Source organism: Nannospalax galili, unplaced genomic scaffold (assembly GCF_000622305.1).
Source record: "Nannospalax galili isolate Female #2095 unplaced genomic scaffold, S.galili_v1.0 scaffold577, whole genome shotgun sequence".
Classification (NCBI taxonomy): domain Eukaryota; kingdom Metazoa; phylum Chordata; class Mammalia; order Rodentia; family Spalacidae; genus Nannospalax; species Nannospalax galili.
The window spans coordinates 736,307-753,974 of record NW_008340387.1 but is presented as its reverse complement, the minus strand read 5'-3'; the positions used below and the strand labels follow the sequence as shown (position 1 = coordinate 753,974).

Below are 17,668 nucleotides of genomic sequence, written 5' to 3'. Positions count from 1 at the left end.
TTTAAGATCAGCACTCATTTTTCTATTGAGGAGACAACAATGATTACTGAGCTGACCAGGCCTTCTAGCACCTTCTAGGTCCAGGTCTTACTTTACAGTAGAACTCCAGTGAGCAGTGATTGACCAAGGCTCACATGCTGGGCATGTGGCACCGTCCCCTGGCAGAGGGCAGGGTCACTGGAGGTATGGGGTGAGGGGGTTTCTCTAGTTCTCCTTGCTCACTGGATCCTACAAACCGTCTTACTAGAAAGGCGCAGTGTAAATATTTTGCTAAGCAGCCAAGAGAGGAAACTTACCCAAGCTGAGCTGCCCAGTGCTGGGTGCTGGCCATGGACACAATACTCAATGAGAGCCATTATCTGTGAAGGGAGGGCTGTTTGTTCCGCTGCGGGACGGTGCCAGAGCCCAGAGCCACCAGGCTTGCCACTTTGGCTGCCACACAGAAGAGTCTCCTTGCTCTCAGCAGACCCTGCGGTTATGCAATGCTGGGCCAGGAGGTTAACTCTGCCCGGCCAGGAGCCAGGCCGTATTCCTTCCTGCCTGAGTATGCTCTTCTAAAAGTGCTTAAAATTGAGGACTGCCGTGTTCGAAAAATATGTTCCGGCTCCAGACTTGCAGGTCTGTTCTGAAGGGTGTAGCGCTGGGGAGCTGGGGAGCCTGGGAGCTCGTCCTTGGAGTCATAGCTCCTGGCACCTCCTGCCCATCCAGGCCTATGCTTCAACTACAACCATACTGACTGCTCTGAGGATACCACTCCTGGTCTCAACACCCTCTGCCTGGTCACTCCTTCCCTGCCTCTTCATCAGCTGGACCTGGACTAGGTCCTTCCTAAGTGCATGGTCCACCCGACTTCCTCAAAGTCTTCCTTGACCACCCCAGTGACCCAGAGACTAAGGGTAGCAGAGTGGGTTTTCAAATTCAGAGCAATCTTGGCAGTATCTATCCAAATGCCCATTTTGCAGATGAATAAACCGAGGTTTGGAAAAGCTATGGAGCCTGAGAAGCATAAGGCCACTTGAGCACTGGCAGGCTTTCCTGGTAAAACCGCTCTTCTGTGCTGCCTTTCCTATCTCAGTGAATCATGCTCGTTGTTCTCATGCTACAGACACCACACTCCATGGCCCCTGTAGCTGCTGCTCTGCTCTGTGACACTTTCACCTCTCAATAGCCCCCTGCTTCCTCACCCTTTGTTCCCCTCAAATGTCTCCACTGAAGCCAGGTGGGCCAGAACATTCAGGAAGCCCCTCCTCAGCTCAGACCTCCCAGGTCTCCCAGCGATCTGTTCTTCCTCCTCCCCAAGCTCCTCCTCTTGCACCCCACCCTGCCCTCTAGCCACACTGGCCTCCTGTTCCTGTCTGACAGGGCCCCGCCTCTGCCCAGTGCTCTGCCCAGCTGTCCACAAAGCTGGCCCCTACCTTTCTTGATTCCTCATTCAGACACTACCTACCCAGGCTGTCTGCTACCTGCCCAGGCCACTACCTGCCCAGCCTGCCCCATTGCCTGACTCAAGACTCACCATCACCTGCCAACTCTGCACTGCCTATCCCTGTCCTGGCTGCACCTTGTCACAGGCGACACATTTCACTTAAGGAGAAGATAATACCTTTATATTTATGTATTTACATGCACATATCTGCAACAACTCAAATACTGAGTGCATGTAATATTTGTCCATTTTCTCTTTGTTTATGTGTATGTGTGCACATGTGTGTATGTGTGTGTGTGTGTGTGAGAGAGAGAGAGAGAGAGAGAGAGAGAGAGAGAGAGAGAACATGGAGACTAAAGGTTGATGTTGGGGGTCTTCCTCATTCGTTCTCCATTTTATTTTTTTGAGACAGGGTCTGTCACTGAACCTGGAGCTCACTGATTTATCTAGACTAGCTGGCCAGTGAGCCCCAAGGGTCCTCTTGTCTTTGCTGCTCCCTCTTGTAGCACTGGGATTACCGGTCTGTGATTTCTATGTGATGCTGGGGTGGGACTCAGGTCCTCATCTCCCAGCCCCATTTTCTCTACTGGAATCTAGAGAGGCTGACATTGTATTTTGTTGCTAGGAATGGTGTTTGACACCTTTTGTCTAGCAGGCTGAATTTCAGGACAGTCCATGTCTCTCACAGAGGCAGTGGCGTCACTGTGCCCTGTGTCCTGTGTCAGGAGGGGAGGAGTTTGGTGTTGGGGTATGAGCAGGATCACAGGAAGGTGAGAGGCTACAGCATTCAGAGGCCTGGTTCTAAGTTTCCCTTGACCAGGCCCAACTACTCCAGAAGAGCAAAGTCACAGAGGTGGCCACACAGCAGCTGCTCGGGATAGGGCCCCACCTAGCCACCATGCCTTTCCTGGACTTACCACTTCAGGACTCCCTCCATGTATGCGTAACTGTCTCCAGATGGTTACCCAGTGACCTTGGTTGAGACTCTTTGGATAAGCATTGCTCCCAGTGATGACTGTCTGCTGCATGAATAGAGAGGCACACAGGGGAAGGGGAAGGTGCCCATCCAGGAGATAACTGCAGCTCAGAACTACAGGATGATCTCCAGGGTGTGAGCCAACAGCATGGGAACAGGAGCAAGATGGCAAGTCTTGTCCTGACAGGAGAGCCAGGCGGTTCCCATTCTCCTTGCTAGCACACCTGCACCCATGCTGGCTGGGAGTACACATCACAAGCAAACAAACTCCTCACTTCGCCTTGACGTGACTGACATGTTTTATTTACACATGGCACAATTTCTTTCAGGTTGGCTGGCTTCATTCTAAAGAGAGCTCTGAAGTCAGCTCCCCAGGTGACCCGAGGAGCCACCTGCCTTTCCTGTCCAGCCCTGCTCTCACCTCTCTGAGCTCAGGTCTGACTCTTGCCTGAGCATTGCTTCATAGCAAGCGTGTTCCCCACTCAGGCTTCACTCTGTAGTCCCATGTGTGTCGCTCTGATTTTACATTTCTTGTCTGTTTTCCTTGGTGACTCCCACCTTCCTGCCTGTTTGGCCACTACCACCTGAGCCCAGAATGGGGTCTGCTCTTCCCCAGCATGGCAAGCCCATCTGACCCCCTGCTCTGGAAGTCCTTCCCAGTCTCCAGCATCTGGCTCAAATGCTTTCTGCTTCCTCTAGATACCTCAGAAGTCACTACCTGCTCTGGGCACCCTGGCAAGCACAGGGCTGTCATTCCCAGCCTTGGCTGGCTGGCTCCTCTAACTTATACCATGAATTTCTTGAGGTGCTCTCTGTTTGGCAGAAATGTGTGTTCAATGACCAGGGCTTACTGAGCACCTACAGCAGCTCCTGCAACGTTCACTGAGGTTGTGGTGAGGGGGGTGGAAGCCTGCCTGGAGGCTCCCAAGCCTGCATGCTGGGTCAGAGTAGACATGAAGTTTCCACAGAGCCTCAGAGCAGGGGTTCCTAATGTCACCAGTGAGGGCAGGGAAAGGAAATCCGGGCAGAGGGAACAGCATAGAAAAAGAGTGCAGCACTGGCATGGGAACAGGGAGGGGAAGAGGAGTGTGGGGATGCCAGGGCCAGACCAGAATGCTGAGCTAAGGGGATGCATTCTTCCTGTAGGTCAGGGGTAGGAGCATTCAGCATCTGCCTGTTTTGGTTCATAACGTTTTTCTGGAACACAGCCTGCCCATCTTTACATGGGTGTTTACAGCTGCTTCTTTCAAGCTGCCATGGTAAACTTGCAAGAGACCATGGGCTTGCAAAGCTTAAAGCGTGTACTGTCTGGCCAGTTAGAAGACAACTTTGCGGACTCCTGCCAGAGGCATTGGGAGGGGAAGGGATGGTCAGAAGTGTGTTCTACCTTTCTGACATTCTGGGATGTCATAGGGATGGGTCAGACAAGCTGTTGGAAGGACAGCAATTGGAAGGCTGATACAATGATCCAGACAGGAAAAGATGTCAATGAAGACATGGCTGCTTTTTTTGTTAAAAGATATATTCAGAGTTACTATGTGTCTAGACCCGGACAAGCCCTTTAACATATAATCCTTACATATCTGCACAGGAACTGCTTGATACTATTGTTTTCCCTGTCTTTGTCATATGGCACAGAGAGGTTAAGTAGCTAGTCCAAGGACATACAATTAGCATGCATCAGATTGAGGACCCAGAGGTCCAATTTGAGCCAGGACTCTCCACACCAAGTTCAAGGTCTTCAGGGCCAACCATATTTGCTTGTTTGACAGATCCCTAGCAGCCTCCCTGAGAATTTACAGAACATAACTCCTCTGAGGAGATCTATCTACCCTGGGCCCCGCCAGGCAGGAAGTGGGAGGCAGCAGTGTGTCTATTTTGGAGAAGCGACAGGAAAAACCATGAAGTTTCCTACCTGTCCTGTTTTGTCCCCAGCTGTCCTGGGAAACAAGGCTGTCCCTCTCTTAGATAAAAAGGCGTCTCTCCCCACACAGTGACTCTTCACCAGAGCAGAGCGAACGAGAACTAAGCTTAGCACATGTCAGCTATTTTTAAGACTATATAAACAAACAGAGCTATGTAAATAAAAAAAAAAACATGAGGTCATCTCTTCAAAATCTAAAAATGTCCCTTTTCTGAGTGGGGGGGGCTACAGTTTCAGTGAGGACTGGGTTTTTAATCCCTTGGGGCCTTCTCTAGCCCACAACCTCCCAAGCCACCAGGCCTGACCCTCCCTTCCTCACACCTGTGGAGGCAAGGGCAGCTGGTCTGAGAATCTGGACTCCTGGCTTTTATTCCTGGCTCTGAGGGTTTTGCCTTGAATGCCTACAGCCACTGCCCAGTTGCAGCACTACCTCCTCTGGGTCTTGACACCTGTCCCCTTGTCCCCAAACAGGGCACTCATAAGGCTCACAGATCCTTGTGTTCAGTAAGCAGTGCTTTGTGGGTACAGAGAAGGCAGGTAGAAAGCCTGGAGGCGCTCAAGCCTGTATGCTGGATCAGAGTACACACAGAGGCAGGGTTCCTCAGAACCCCAGAGCAAGAGTTCCTAATGTCACAGAGAAGGGGCACATGGGGTAGAGAAGGGAAATCCAGGCAGAGGGACCAGTGTGGGAAAGCCTCCAAGAGTGAAGCTGTCCTTCTCCCTCGCCCTGCCACACAGCCACAGAGCCCCCGGCATGCCTATCAGAAGAGACGCTAAGCTTCCTCACCCCTACTCTGTGTATGCTGTCATCTGTCCTCAAGTACACCTGTGCCTTGCCCTCCAAGTGGGCAGTTATAAGTCATAAAAGCAGATGGACAGCTCAACTTGGGTCATCCAAAGCAGCTAGGAGACATCAAAAGCCTCTTCAGGAGTCACAGAGCCTCTCTGTGTTGCCTGAGAACTTTCTGCCAGGGACTCAACTCCTTGCCCATTGTTCCCAAGATCCCCTCTCTCCCCTCTGCCACCTCTTGCTACTTCCTCCTCTGGCTCCCAACAGAACACTCGGCATCCCTGACTCTTCCATTACCCTTAAGCAATGAAATAAGAACAGCCAATTCCTGCTGAAGAGAAGTCTTCAAATTGTGCTCGCTGGCACTGTTTGAGTGGTTCTTCAATTGCTACAGAAGAATTTTGTGCTAAAAATACAGTTTGGTTGCTATCAGCCTCGTAACAGTAAATGGACCTGCACATTCAAATACATTCTATGGTGCACTGTAACACATTGAATGAGTGCCTCCAGCTTAAGTGTGTTTGCATAGACTTGGAATGAGGTCAGGAGAGATCTCAAACTTCAGAGTTGAAATGTGTCTTCAACCAGAGCCGCCAGGTTTGAGCTCTTTCTTGAGCATCTTTATGTTGTTGTTTCAGGATTACACATGGTCTGTAGAACTGCACAGTCAAGTGCACACCCAAGCTTTCAATAATGAGAGGCTGCATCACCCAAGAGTGGGTAAGTGTGGGGCTTCCTGTCCGACTGGCATTTGTAACAAGAGGAATGCAAGCACTGATTTGATATTATTCGTGATGCCAACTGGAGCTTTCTTCTAGTCCTCTCCAAATGCCCAGATCAACAGAGCTGAAGACACCCTGTGTCTGCCAGGTACACGGTGGAAAATCTGCTACACCTATATCATCTTGTTGAAATGATTTAGGATTCTTTAATTCTTTTCTTTTTAATTTTTTTCTTTTTCTATATTAATGTGTGTACATGTGCACGTGGAGGACCGAGGTTGATGTCAGGAATTGTTCTTGACTGCTCTTCCATCTTATTCATTGAAGCAGGTCTCTCAATCAAACCCAGAGCTCCTCATATGGCTATGCAGCCTGCCCAGGGTGGGGGTGGGGTCCTCTGTCTTCACCTTCCAAGGATGGAACTGCAGGTGAATTGCCATGGCCATCCAACATTTATGTGGGTTCTGGGAATCCCACATATCCCATGCTTGCAAGGCAAACGTTTTAACTACTGATCTACCTCCCTAGTCCCCTAATTTTAATCTTGTGTGTGTGTGTGTTTTGTGTGTGTGTGTGTGTCTAGGCCTGAAATTGAGTGTCAAGCGTCTTTCTTGATCACTCTCCACTTTATTTGGGTCTCTCACTAAACCCAGATCTCATTGAGTCTGGCTAATCTAGCTAGCTTGCCCAGGGGATCCCGTTTCTGCCTCTGGAAATGGGCTTTCTGCTGGGCTTTCAGGTGGCCGCTGTTCTTCCCCAGCTTTTTACATGGGTGCTAGGGATCCAAACTACGGTCCTCACATTTTCAGGGCAACTGCTTTAGCTACTAAGTCATCTTCCCAGCCCTGGATCCTTAATTCTTTTACAATATTATTTATTTATTTATTTATTTATTCATTTATTTTTAATGTGTGTTTTTTGTGTGCATGTATGTAATCATGCCCATTCATGCAATGCCTGCAGAGATGAGAAGAGGGCTTGAATCCCCTGGAACTGGAGTTATGGATGGTTGTGATCTGCCATGTGGGTGCTGGGAACCCAATCTGGGTCCTCTGGAAATGCAGTCAGTGCTCTTAATCACTGAGCTAACTCTCTCGCCCCAGTGTTATTAATTCTTAATCCTGGCCAAGCCAACCAAGAGATGAGGGAATATGGATGCTGCAGCTGGCAGAACGCCTCGGACAGAGGTCAGCACACAATCTGTAAGAGGCATATGGTCTGTAGATGTTCTGTCATTCTGGCTTGAGGGCAGATAATCTCAAGCAGCCAAAGGGAGCAGGTCAATGAACAGCACTGTGTGTTTCAATAAAACTTTATTTATAAAATCTAGTGGCATCCTAGGTCTAAAAGTTCAGATTCAAGGTTTTCAATGCATCAGAGGACAGTTACTACTCTATGGGTGAATTTTTATATCAAATACATGCTAAAGAATGGAACTTAGAAAAGCTGCAATTAAACTGTCACTTTAACCTGGCTTACATATCGGCATTCCATACAAGAGTCTATCTTTTAAATGATTTCTAAAACAATGAAAGTTTGAAAACTACTAGCAGTGATGTTTCCTGGGAAAATACTTCCTGACTCATTGTCTCATTAGTTTTGGCCTATAGCCACTCATTCAGAAATCACCTTACTCTGGAGACAGTCCTGGTTTAGGTCCCTCTTGAAGAGGAGCCCCAACTCCCTGTTTCCTTGCCCTCAAATGACTCCAAAACTCCGCCCAGAGCAGAAGCTTCCTGAGAGCCTCAGGTGGTGCTACTGGGCTGCCCCATCCCTAGTATGGTGGAGGGTATTCTGTTGCATACCTGTCTGCCTGGGCTCCCACTCTGCATCTCCATGGATGCTACATAGCCCAGCCCCATCCTCAGTAAACCCAGGCATGCCCAAGATCTGGATCCCCCAGCAACCCTGAGTCAGCACCCCATTAATCATGATGTTTTCTTCCCCAGGGAGAGCTGGGGAAGGGGTGGAGCTTGATTTCTGGCTGGAGCTCAGGGCTCATTTCCTGCTGGGCAGGGCTCCCCTCTCCTAGATTGCCCTGCAGCTGGCGGGGAGCCCACGTGGACCACAAAGAGTTTGGGCATGAAGCAGGAGAGGTCAAATGACCGGTGTGGGAGAACCCTGGGCAGTTCCTCCAAGCTCTGCCTGCCTTCCTCAGAGGATTCTAGTTCTGGCTGTTCAAGAATCTAATGTTCATCTTGTGCAATGAATCCAGACCCCTGAAACTGCTAAAGGAGAACCGCCCCCCTCCATGCATACAGTTAACTGCATATGCACAGGTGGAACAAATGCTAAAATGATGTACCAGGAGGCTAAGGAATGGGGACCATTCATGATGGTGCTGTTGATTCTGACTAAAATGGAGCTATTCCTAGAGGAGGAGTTAATGAAGCAATCACTGCCTTTCTTCAGGAAGCATTCCAGTGGAAAGGAAATAAAATGCTAGTTCTTTTGTAGCCAAAGGTTCTGTCCTTTACTAGCTGTGTGACTGTCTTGAAACTATTGAACCTCTCTGTGCTCAGTTTCTTTACCTGTAGAAAACTGACACCAGACTAGCCTCATTAGGGTTTTCACAGGTCCTAGACTCAAGCATCTGTGAAGTGCCAGGCTTTGCATACAGGGAGGACTGGTCAGTTGACTTTGCCTTGACTCTAGGATCCTGTGCTGAGACCAGGTAGTAGAGCATAGTAGGCATGTCACAGGTAGATGAGTTGTCTGTGCAGTGGTGGAGCACAATGGGAAGGCAGCTCCCAGATGGGAGCTCTTTATTATAATGAGGCCTCATCTGTATGTTCACAGCGCCCGTCTGGGCAGGTATCACTCTATCCGGCTTTGTAAGAGAAAACTGAGGTTGAGGGAAGCAGAGAAATTTGCCCCTGAAATCAGTAATTGCTGCATAAAACCAGGGATTGCCAGAGCTGGGATTTGATCTCAGGGAAAGCCTATACTATAAGATCATTGCAGACATCTCTCAAAATGAGTCTGGCTGCCCAGTCCTTCCCAGGGGATACTTCCCCTATCTCCTGAACTCTGGTCAGGCCAGACCTGCTGGGCCAGGTATGCTGCCAAGCTGTGGGCAGAGTCCCAGGATCAGCCACCCACATCCACGAAGCCATAGCAGTGCTGTCTCTGAGGTGGCTGCAGCCCAGCCCACCTCTCTGCGTGGTGCTCTCATAAGAAGAGTCCCTGTTCACAGAAGGCCAGGTGGGAAATCACAGCTTCTCATACCTTGGACTGAGCCCATACCTCTATGATGCTGCCCATAGACCCAAATATAAGACAGGTGGAGCATGCCCAGAGCCCCTGGAAGAAGGCCCCTAGTATCCAGACCTTGGATGTATCAGAATCCAGACACAGTGGGTATGAAGGCACACATTTGTAATCTTAGCACTGGGGAGGCTGAGGCAGGAGGACCGTGAGTTCAAGGCTAGCCTGGGCTATAGAATGAGACACTGTCTCAAAAGAAAGGTCTCCAAATACCCATTTCTATGTCCCCAATGTCTGAGCCAGACAACATGGGCATACTGGAGAATCCAGTTTTCCTTCCTTCCTCTTTAAAACCAAGCACTCTCTCCTTCAACCCTATCAGCTTCTTGGGTGATGCTGACACATTTTATACCAGACAAAACACCCTAGAACTTGATTCTGATCCAAAGAACTGCCAACGTCATACACCCAACCCATACCACAGCTTGTATACCCAGTGCAAACTCCAGCAGATACCCGAGGAGCTAGATACACATCTAAGCACATATGGGGGCCCAGAGCCTTCACAGGCCCATCCAATCAACAACACTGAAGCTGGGATCTTGGCACTAGAATTTCTGGAACTCTCCAGGTAATCCTCATGAGAGGCCACAAATGCTTAGCTTCCAACTGTGGTTTTCAAAGCCAACATGCTCTCTGATCGGGCAAGGCAGGGAGATAGGGTGGGGGCAGAGCAGTTCTGAAAAGCAGGAGGATACATCAGAGGTCTGGGTCTTTGAACCCTGTATCCTTTACCAGAGACGAGGTGGAAAATGAGGTATTGGTAGGCGGGCAAGGTGGCACTTCCAGAAGACAGTGTGGGGAGCAGAGGCAGAGCCCTGGTATTTCTGACCAAGGCATCCCAGGATTTCTAGAATAGTTTTGGCAGAGGTCGAGGAGGGTAAGGACAGGCAATGGCAGTCACTGTCATAACAGAATATTTTAAGAAGAACACGCAAATCCTGTTGACAAATGGCAGCCAGCAAGCACAGCCAGCACCAGGCGCATCTTACCTGTGCTGCAGACACCACTTCCGATGACCAAAGCTGAAACGCTGCTCTCTCTGGAAGCCAGCGTTCATGTCCACTCCTGCTGCAGCACCTCTGCTCACCCACTGCTCCTCCCTATGGAGGCGACAGCTTGCCTGGCCAGTGGCTCTTGGGGCTCCTCCATGAGCTACTCCGAGGTGGCTGGGTTTGTGCCTCTGATCCTGCATGGAGGAAGTTGGAAGCCATGGTCAGAGTTTTCTTGGTCAACTGTAGATTCAGAACAACTCCTCATCTCCCTCCAAGCTGCTTTTCTTGGTGCGAAGCCCAACCTCATGTCCCTCATGGAGATGGCAGGTGGGATGGTCTTGGGACACACTCTACCCTCCCTTGCGCTACACTGAACTTCTCCAAGTCTCATTTTTCACCCATCATGTGGGCAGAGTTCTTGACGGTGCTCAAAGTTTCAGGATGTCTGAAGTACAGTGGTTCTATGACAGGTCAAGAGATCCTCTCAGGCCCGAGTGAACCGGGAAAGCCCTTTAAACGTAGGGTTTTTGCTAGCTGGTTCCAGATAAGGAAGTCAGGAAGATCGGCTCAGTCAGCTGCTATGAGCCCTTGCTGGCTTAAGGGAAGAAGGGCCACATGGGAAGGGCCTGAAGGCAGCTGCCAGCAATCCAGAGTGACCACCCAGCTGACAACCAGCAAGGAAGAAGAATGTCAGTCCTACAACTGCAGAGAATCAGGTTAAGCCAACACAGAATTGAGCCTGGAAAAGCAGAACCTTCCTCAGAGCTGAGTTGAGACCTCAGCTTCCCAACATCCATGTCAGCCTGGGCAGAGTGTAGGTGCTTGGTACTGACTGGGCACCTATAGAAGTATGCTGACATCTGGTGTGGTATTAAACTCAAGGGGGTCTGCTAACCAGGAAGAGAAAACTAGCACAACTTGAAACAGTGTCTGGTCTTCAGACATGGTTGTAAGGACTGAATTCAATGAGAGACATAAGAGCACAATGTCATCAAATAAAACTGAGTGCTCAGGCCGAGAGAAGCCTGGGGCAGGGTGGGAGCAAATGGATAGGTGAGCAAGCTTCGGTGCTCAATCACTGGCTTAACAGGCTGTCGTGAGGGTCAAATGAGAAACTGCAGAGGAAAGCACTTCCTAAACCAGAAAGCCCGAGATGTCTAGCCGTGTACAGCACAGCATGTCCTAGCCACGCCATGCTCTCTGGAATATCTGGTTTATCTGCTTCCTGTGGTGTGTTGTGGTCTGAGAATGTGGTCTCTAGGGCCAGGATACCCAGGGTCAAGTCCAGGTCCTTCTCCTCATGACCTCTGTGGCTCTGGGAAGTCACTGTGTGTGAAAAGGAGGCTGAGAATGGTGAGCGCCTTCCGGACTTTAATGAGTCACTGTGCATAAAGGGCCAGAACAATGCCTGGCACGTGGCACGACCCATATAATTGCCATGGACTTTGTCCCATAGTGAAGCCTAGTGATCTGCAGTAACCCGCACATGGGCCTGGGGCACTGTCCCCTGCTCATCCTGAGCACCATGCTTTGTATGAATCCAGTCCTTGACAACCTTATTCTGCATGGCATATTGCAGAACACAGAGGCCACCCAAGGTTCTCCCACCATACCTGCCACTATTCACCTCCCCAGAGTGGCATCACACCACCACAGTGGCGAGGCTAGATTTGCTATGTGGTTCCCAGTGGTCCTTTCCTGCGACTGTCACTGGAGCCATCCAGATGTTTCACAGCTCTGCCATTTCCCATCAATGCCAAGCTAACTGTATGCCTCCCAATCCATCACAAGCATTAATGAAAAATGGGGTGCTCTGTTCTTTTCACTAATATCCTGGAATATGCTGTTCTTTGACACACAGAACAGTTTCCCACCTCTGAGAGCCTTTGCTTAGGCAGTGTCAGAATGTGCACCTCTCCCCACAACATGTCTACCTGGCCCCATGCTCAGACCAATCAGTCAGTTCCCATAAAGCTGGGCATGAGTTCCACTTCCAATGAGACCCTATGCCCATTTGCCACACTTCTCTTGAGATGAGTGTCTACTGTGCAGAGACACCATGAGCCAAGAGCCCCTCCAGATGGCATGATGCTCACTCAGGTAATGTCCCTCTGAATCACATGCTCATAGCAGGCATCTTACACACAGCCATTGTGAGATAGTTCTCTTTAGAACCCAATGTGTTTGTTTCATTCACTTAACAGATGTGCATCTAGTGACCATGTTGGGTCAAGCCGGGTGGTAGGTGCCAAGGACAGAAGATGGCCAAGATTTGGTCTCTATTTTCAAAGGGACCACATTGAAATCAATTCTGATGGTGGCTGAATGTGTCTGAGAGAGAAATGGGAGAGTATTTCAAACAGATCATCCCCAAATGGGAGGTTCACACTTGGGCAGCAATGACTGAGGAAGGAATCAGCAGGTGTGAGGACATGAGGTTTGACAGGGGAGTAGCAAGACTTGGGTTGGCAGTGGAGTGAGATCATGGACCAGTTTCGATTAACGTGCTTGGGATGAGATGTGTGACTCAAGGGGAAGATGGGACAGCAGAAGCAGGGAACCATCATCATCCCATCACTGGCCACTCTGAGTCTTCCTTGGTAAAAGGTCAGAGCTGTCCGGCCACACCTATATCCTGGTCATCTGAAGATGTCACCCCACTCCCAAGGGGCCCATTGGTATGCTTCTTCTTTCCAAATACCACTGAAATAGAAAGAGAAATGTGCAAATAAGAAAACCACAGCAGCATGAGCTGGCCAGAAAGTCCGAGGAATCAGAGGAATGGGAGGAACAGAAATCCTGATCACAGCCCACTAGTCGCCCAGGCATGGGAGGCCCCTCCTGTCAAAGCCCAGGAAAACAGCTCACACCAGGGACAAATGTCTGGGGATAAAGAGACCAGTGTAAAAGGGAGGGAAGAACTGAGAACTGAGGTCACCCACCTCTGCCCCTTAAGTCTTCAGCTGACCACTCTGTGCAGGGCAGACAGCATGAGGGTCATTACAGAAACTTCCTGAAGAATCCATCCTCTCTTCCTCAGCAGATTATACCCTAAGCTTTGGTGACTCCATTACCTTGTCTGAAAACTCCCTGCTTTGGTATTTCCATCAGTTTCAGACTGTTGTGTGACAGTCCTCACACAGTCCTGAGCAAGCTCCCATAGTGGCATCCCCAGGCAAAGACAACCTCCAGTCCCCAGCAAAGCCAACCTTGCCTTCTCCTCCCAGATGTACCAGGGCCCTGTGGAGTCTCTGTTCTTCTTTCCCTGGTGAGTGGGCACCTCAGATTCCATTAACCAACATGTTGTTTTGAGATTTGGAGAGCTGACATTTGAAAGTCTCTACAAAAATGTTGAGAACCACAATGGCATTTGTCCTGGTTTGCTCTCTGTTATTGTGATAATAAACACCATGACCAAAAGCAACTTGGAGACAGTAGGATTTATTTCATCTTGTTCTTCTAGGTCACAATCAGTCATTGAGGCAAGTGTGTCAGGAAATCAAGGCAGGAATCTGAAGGCAGGAATATAGAGCAGAAACCGTGGAAGAACACTGCTTTCTGTCTCATGCTCAGTTACCTTTATTATACAGGTACTCACCTGCTAGTGATGGTGCCACCCACAGTGGGCTGGACCCTCTCACATCAATCAACCAAGACAATCTCTCAGACATGGCCACAGGTCAGTCTGATCTGGGAAATTCCTCAGTTGAGGTTCCCTCCTCCCAGGTGGATCTAGGTTGTGCCAATTCTATAATAAATGCTAACTAGCACAACATTGGATTTGAAATCTCCAACACTGACAACTAGTGGGCAATAGAGAGAAGACCTTGAGCCTTGAGGGAAAAGAGTTAAAACCCTGAAATCCATTGCTCAGCCAAGGTTCAGACAGAAAGAGAGAAGTACTAAAATAGGATGCCACCCACCTATGTATTCTTAAAAAGTTACTCAAGAAATTACTCCAGCAAAACAAAAACTGTAGCAGAGCAACTCATTCAAGAAAGGACAAGAAACGGCAAGGGGCAACACAAGCAGAGAGTGTGGGGCATCATCGAGACAGAATCCACCAGGATGGGGCCATCTTGCTGGGATTTAGATACTTCTGACTTCTTGACATGAATACAGAAATCTACTTTATTTAAGGGCAAAATAAGACACAGACTATTTAAACCACAATGGGTAAGAAAAACAAAGAAAATTCAATCAATTTAGGAGAATTAGGAAAGTAAAGGTTAATTAGGAAGGAAAAAAAAGGTTAAGAAACAAAAGATGTAAGGTAAGATGGCAAAAGTAAGCCAAGCATATCAATGAATTCATAACATGAATAAATTCAATTACCTCATTATAAGTTAAGAGACCAGGACAGGTTAAAGAAAAAGGAAAATCCAGCCATCTATCATTTGGAAATAATACACTTAACCTGACAAAGAAAGGGGAAAATCCAAGAAAAAGGGGAAAAAATGGTATAACAGACAAAGGGCAACAAAAATAGTAGTGAAAAGTCACGATTAAGACAAAATGAGAAACGCCGAATAGGTAGAAGCGGCACATTCTGTGCGGCCTGGGCTTCTTTCCAGAAGAAAACACAAAGCACACGAAGTGTGACCTTCACCATCGTCAAAAACGAATGAGACGGTAGAAATTTGGAACCACAGGCTAAGGGGGGCATGGTAGTGCACACACATCTGCAGTCCCAGCCCTGGGAAGCCAAGGCAAGGGCATTTCGAGTTTGAGGCCTGCCCTGGCTACATAGTGGGGACTTGTCTCAAAAACAAAACAAAATAAAACAAAGCAAAGAGCCACAGGGAAGAAGGGGAAGGAAGAGACGGCCTGTGTATCACTAACCAGTGCGAAGGTGACACAGCCTCCGGAGAAGACTGGGGAAGATGCAGAGATGAGTGTGTGTGCTTCACTTTATACAGACGCAAGACACAGATAAAGCAGATCTTTTCCTCAAACATTCCTGCACTAGACTTCAAGAAAACCTACAGTTTCAAAGCATACAAGTTGTGTAGACCCTGGCTGCAGTTCTCAGTGGAATAGAATAAGCAATCGACAAACAGCAAAAACGAAAACTAAGGAAGTGGAACACACACCAGTGCTAAACGCTTCTGTAAAGGACTCAAAGGGAAGAGCAAGTCTGAACTCTTAGGGTAATTGTAGAGAACCCTCCATGTCAAAAGCTGTGGTGCACAACCAAAGCTACATTCGGAGGAAAACACAAACCTCAAATGCCTTTGTGTTAAAAGAAGAAAGAATGAAACGAAATGAGTTAGGAATTTCACCGAAGTCTAATGAAGTGGTGGCACAGGCCTGAAATCCCAGCTACTAAGGAGGATGAAGTAAAGGAGAATCACAAGTTTGAGATCACCCTGGGCAACTCAGCAGGACCCTATCTCAAAACACACAGTGCCAGAGTGCTTGCCTAGCATGCGAAAGGCCCTGGGTTTGATCTCTTGTATTGTAAAAAGAGAGGAAGAAAAAAAAAAATAATGCCAACCAAAACAAGGCAAAATAACCCAGAGGAAGAAATGAATAAAGCCCCAGATTAAAAGACACGATGGAGCAAATGATAGCAACCAGCACAGCAGCAAACAGGACGCCACATCTGTGCTCTGAAAAGGCCAACAACATGGACAAGCCAGCAGCAAATGGGTCAAGCAGTGGAGTGCAAAGTCACACACAGCATTGAGAAAGCCAACACAAACGTGTGCACGCACACTTTTGAAAATTAAGAGAATTTGGATATGGCTTGTTATGTCAATGCACTTAAAGAAATGCATGATTTTCTAGGAAATTATATAATATTAAACTGGAAGGAGAGGGAGAAAACTGAATCCGTCAGTAACTACAGAAGAAATAGAAAAGGTTGTCAAAGAGGGAACTCCAAGCTGGCAGAGCAAGGATGGATCATTTAAATAAAGAATCTAGGACAGCAGGCAGTGTGCCCCCTCACTCAGTAGACGCTCGGGACATGTCTGTGATGTGGCAGGTACTATTCGAGACACAACACAGTGAATAAAACAGAGAAGGACTTGGCCTTACAGAGCTGAGCATCCAGCCAGACAAGGCAAATGGCAGTGGTCAGCGCCACTAGAAAATCAAACAGCAGAATTGAACGCAAAGGCAGGAGGGTGGAGAAGGCTGTTCTACGTAGGGTTCAAGGACTACACACACACACAGATATTAACACTAATCAAAGATATAAACAAACCAAGCGTGGCAGCATACACCTGCAATCCTAGCATTAGGGAGGCCAGTGCAGGAAGACCTCAAGTTCAAGGCCATCCTGAGCTACATAGTGAGACCCTACCTGAAAACCTATCCAAATAGATATAACACACAAGCAAACCCATGAATAAAGCAAGGCCATAACAACACTTGTGTAACACAGTGCTGGAAAGTAGCTTCAGTGTTCCTACACTGTTCACAGCAGTGCCATTTTTAATAACTGAAGGTGGAAACAGCCTTGTATCCATTGGTAGGAATTTCTTGAATGAGCAAACGATACCTTCCCTGCATGAAAGACAGAAACAGCCATTACCAGTCAGAGACATTCACTGTGACTTTGCACGTCAGGCGTGAGTGCCAGCACTTCTCACAGGCATGTCTCCTTATCCCTCCCAGTCTGCTGGAGGGAGAGTACTCTGTTGTCCCCATTTTCCACATGGTACTCAGAGAGGACAGAGCTGGATGGGAGGTGAGCCTTGGTCTGTCTGACCCTGGGGTCCATACACTTCCTGCCACTGGGATGGTAAGAGCAAAGTCACAGGCACACATCTGCCTGCACCTGGGAACCTAGAAAGTCCTAGATGGTAAATATCAGTCATCAGTGTGTCCTAGGGCTGGGCTGTGGTATAGGTTGGGTCTGGAATACAACCTTTCTTCTGCATACATTTCTTTTTTAAATATTTTATTTATTATTTTTTTATTTTATGTGTATGAGTATATTGCCTGCAAGTATGTGAGTACACCTGTGTTGTGCAGTGCAGCAGAGGTCAGAAGAGGGCTTTGGATTCTCCTGGAGCTGGAGTTAAGGATGGTTCGTAGCCGCCATGTGGGTGCTGGGAATCAAACCCGGATTCTCTGCAAGAGCAGTCAGTGCTCTTAACCACTGAGCCATCTCTCCAGCCCCTCTGCATACATTTCTATACTGATTCTTTCTTTGTTTAATAATAAGCACACTTTATGTTCTTTTATTTTTTATTTATTTTTGAGACTGGGTCTCCTGTAGCCCTGGCTAGTGTAGGACTTGCCATGTTGTCAAGGATGACCATGAACTTCTAATTGTCTTGCCGCCACCTCTTGAGTGCTGGGGTTACAGGTCCATGCCACCGAGTCCAGGTTTTATAGTACTGGAGATTGAACCCAGGGTCTAGTGCATGCTACGCAAGCACTCTACCAACTGAACCACATCTTCAGCCCCATGTCATACTTTATAATTCAAAAGGGACACAGAAATTCAGAGAGACAGTGGAGTGGTGGTTCTCCAAGCCTGGAGGAAGGGGATGGGGACTTGCGGCTTAAAGGGGTCAATACATAGCAAAACGACTGAGTTGTTTTTATTATTG

The 17,668-nt window shown here is 48.3% G+C and overlaps 1 protein-coding gene across 6 annotated transcripts in view; it reads right to left on the bottom strand.

Annotated features, from left to right (window-relative positions):
- Hivep3 (human immunodeficiency virus type I enhancer binding protein 3) overlaps positions 1–17,668 on the bottom strand; it is a 472,744-nt gene that overhangs the window by 59,411 nt on the left and 395,665 nt on the right. For all 6 annotated transcript variants that reach the window (XM_029564634.1, XM_029564635.1, XM_008835418.2 and 3 more), the window contains one exon: positions 10,098–10,294. The gene's annotated coding sequence lies outside the window, so the exon portion shown is untranslated. The remainder of the gene's footprint in view (positions 1–10,097; positions 10,295–17,668) is intronic.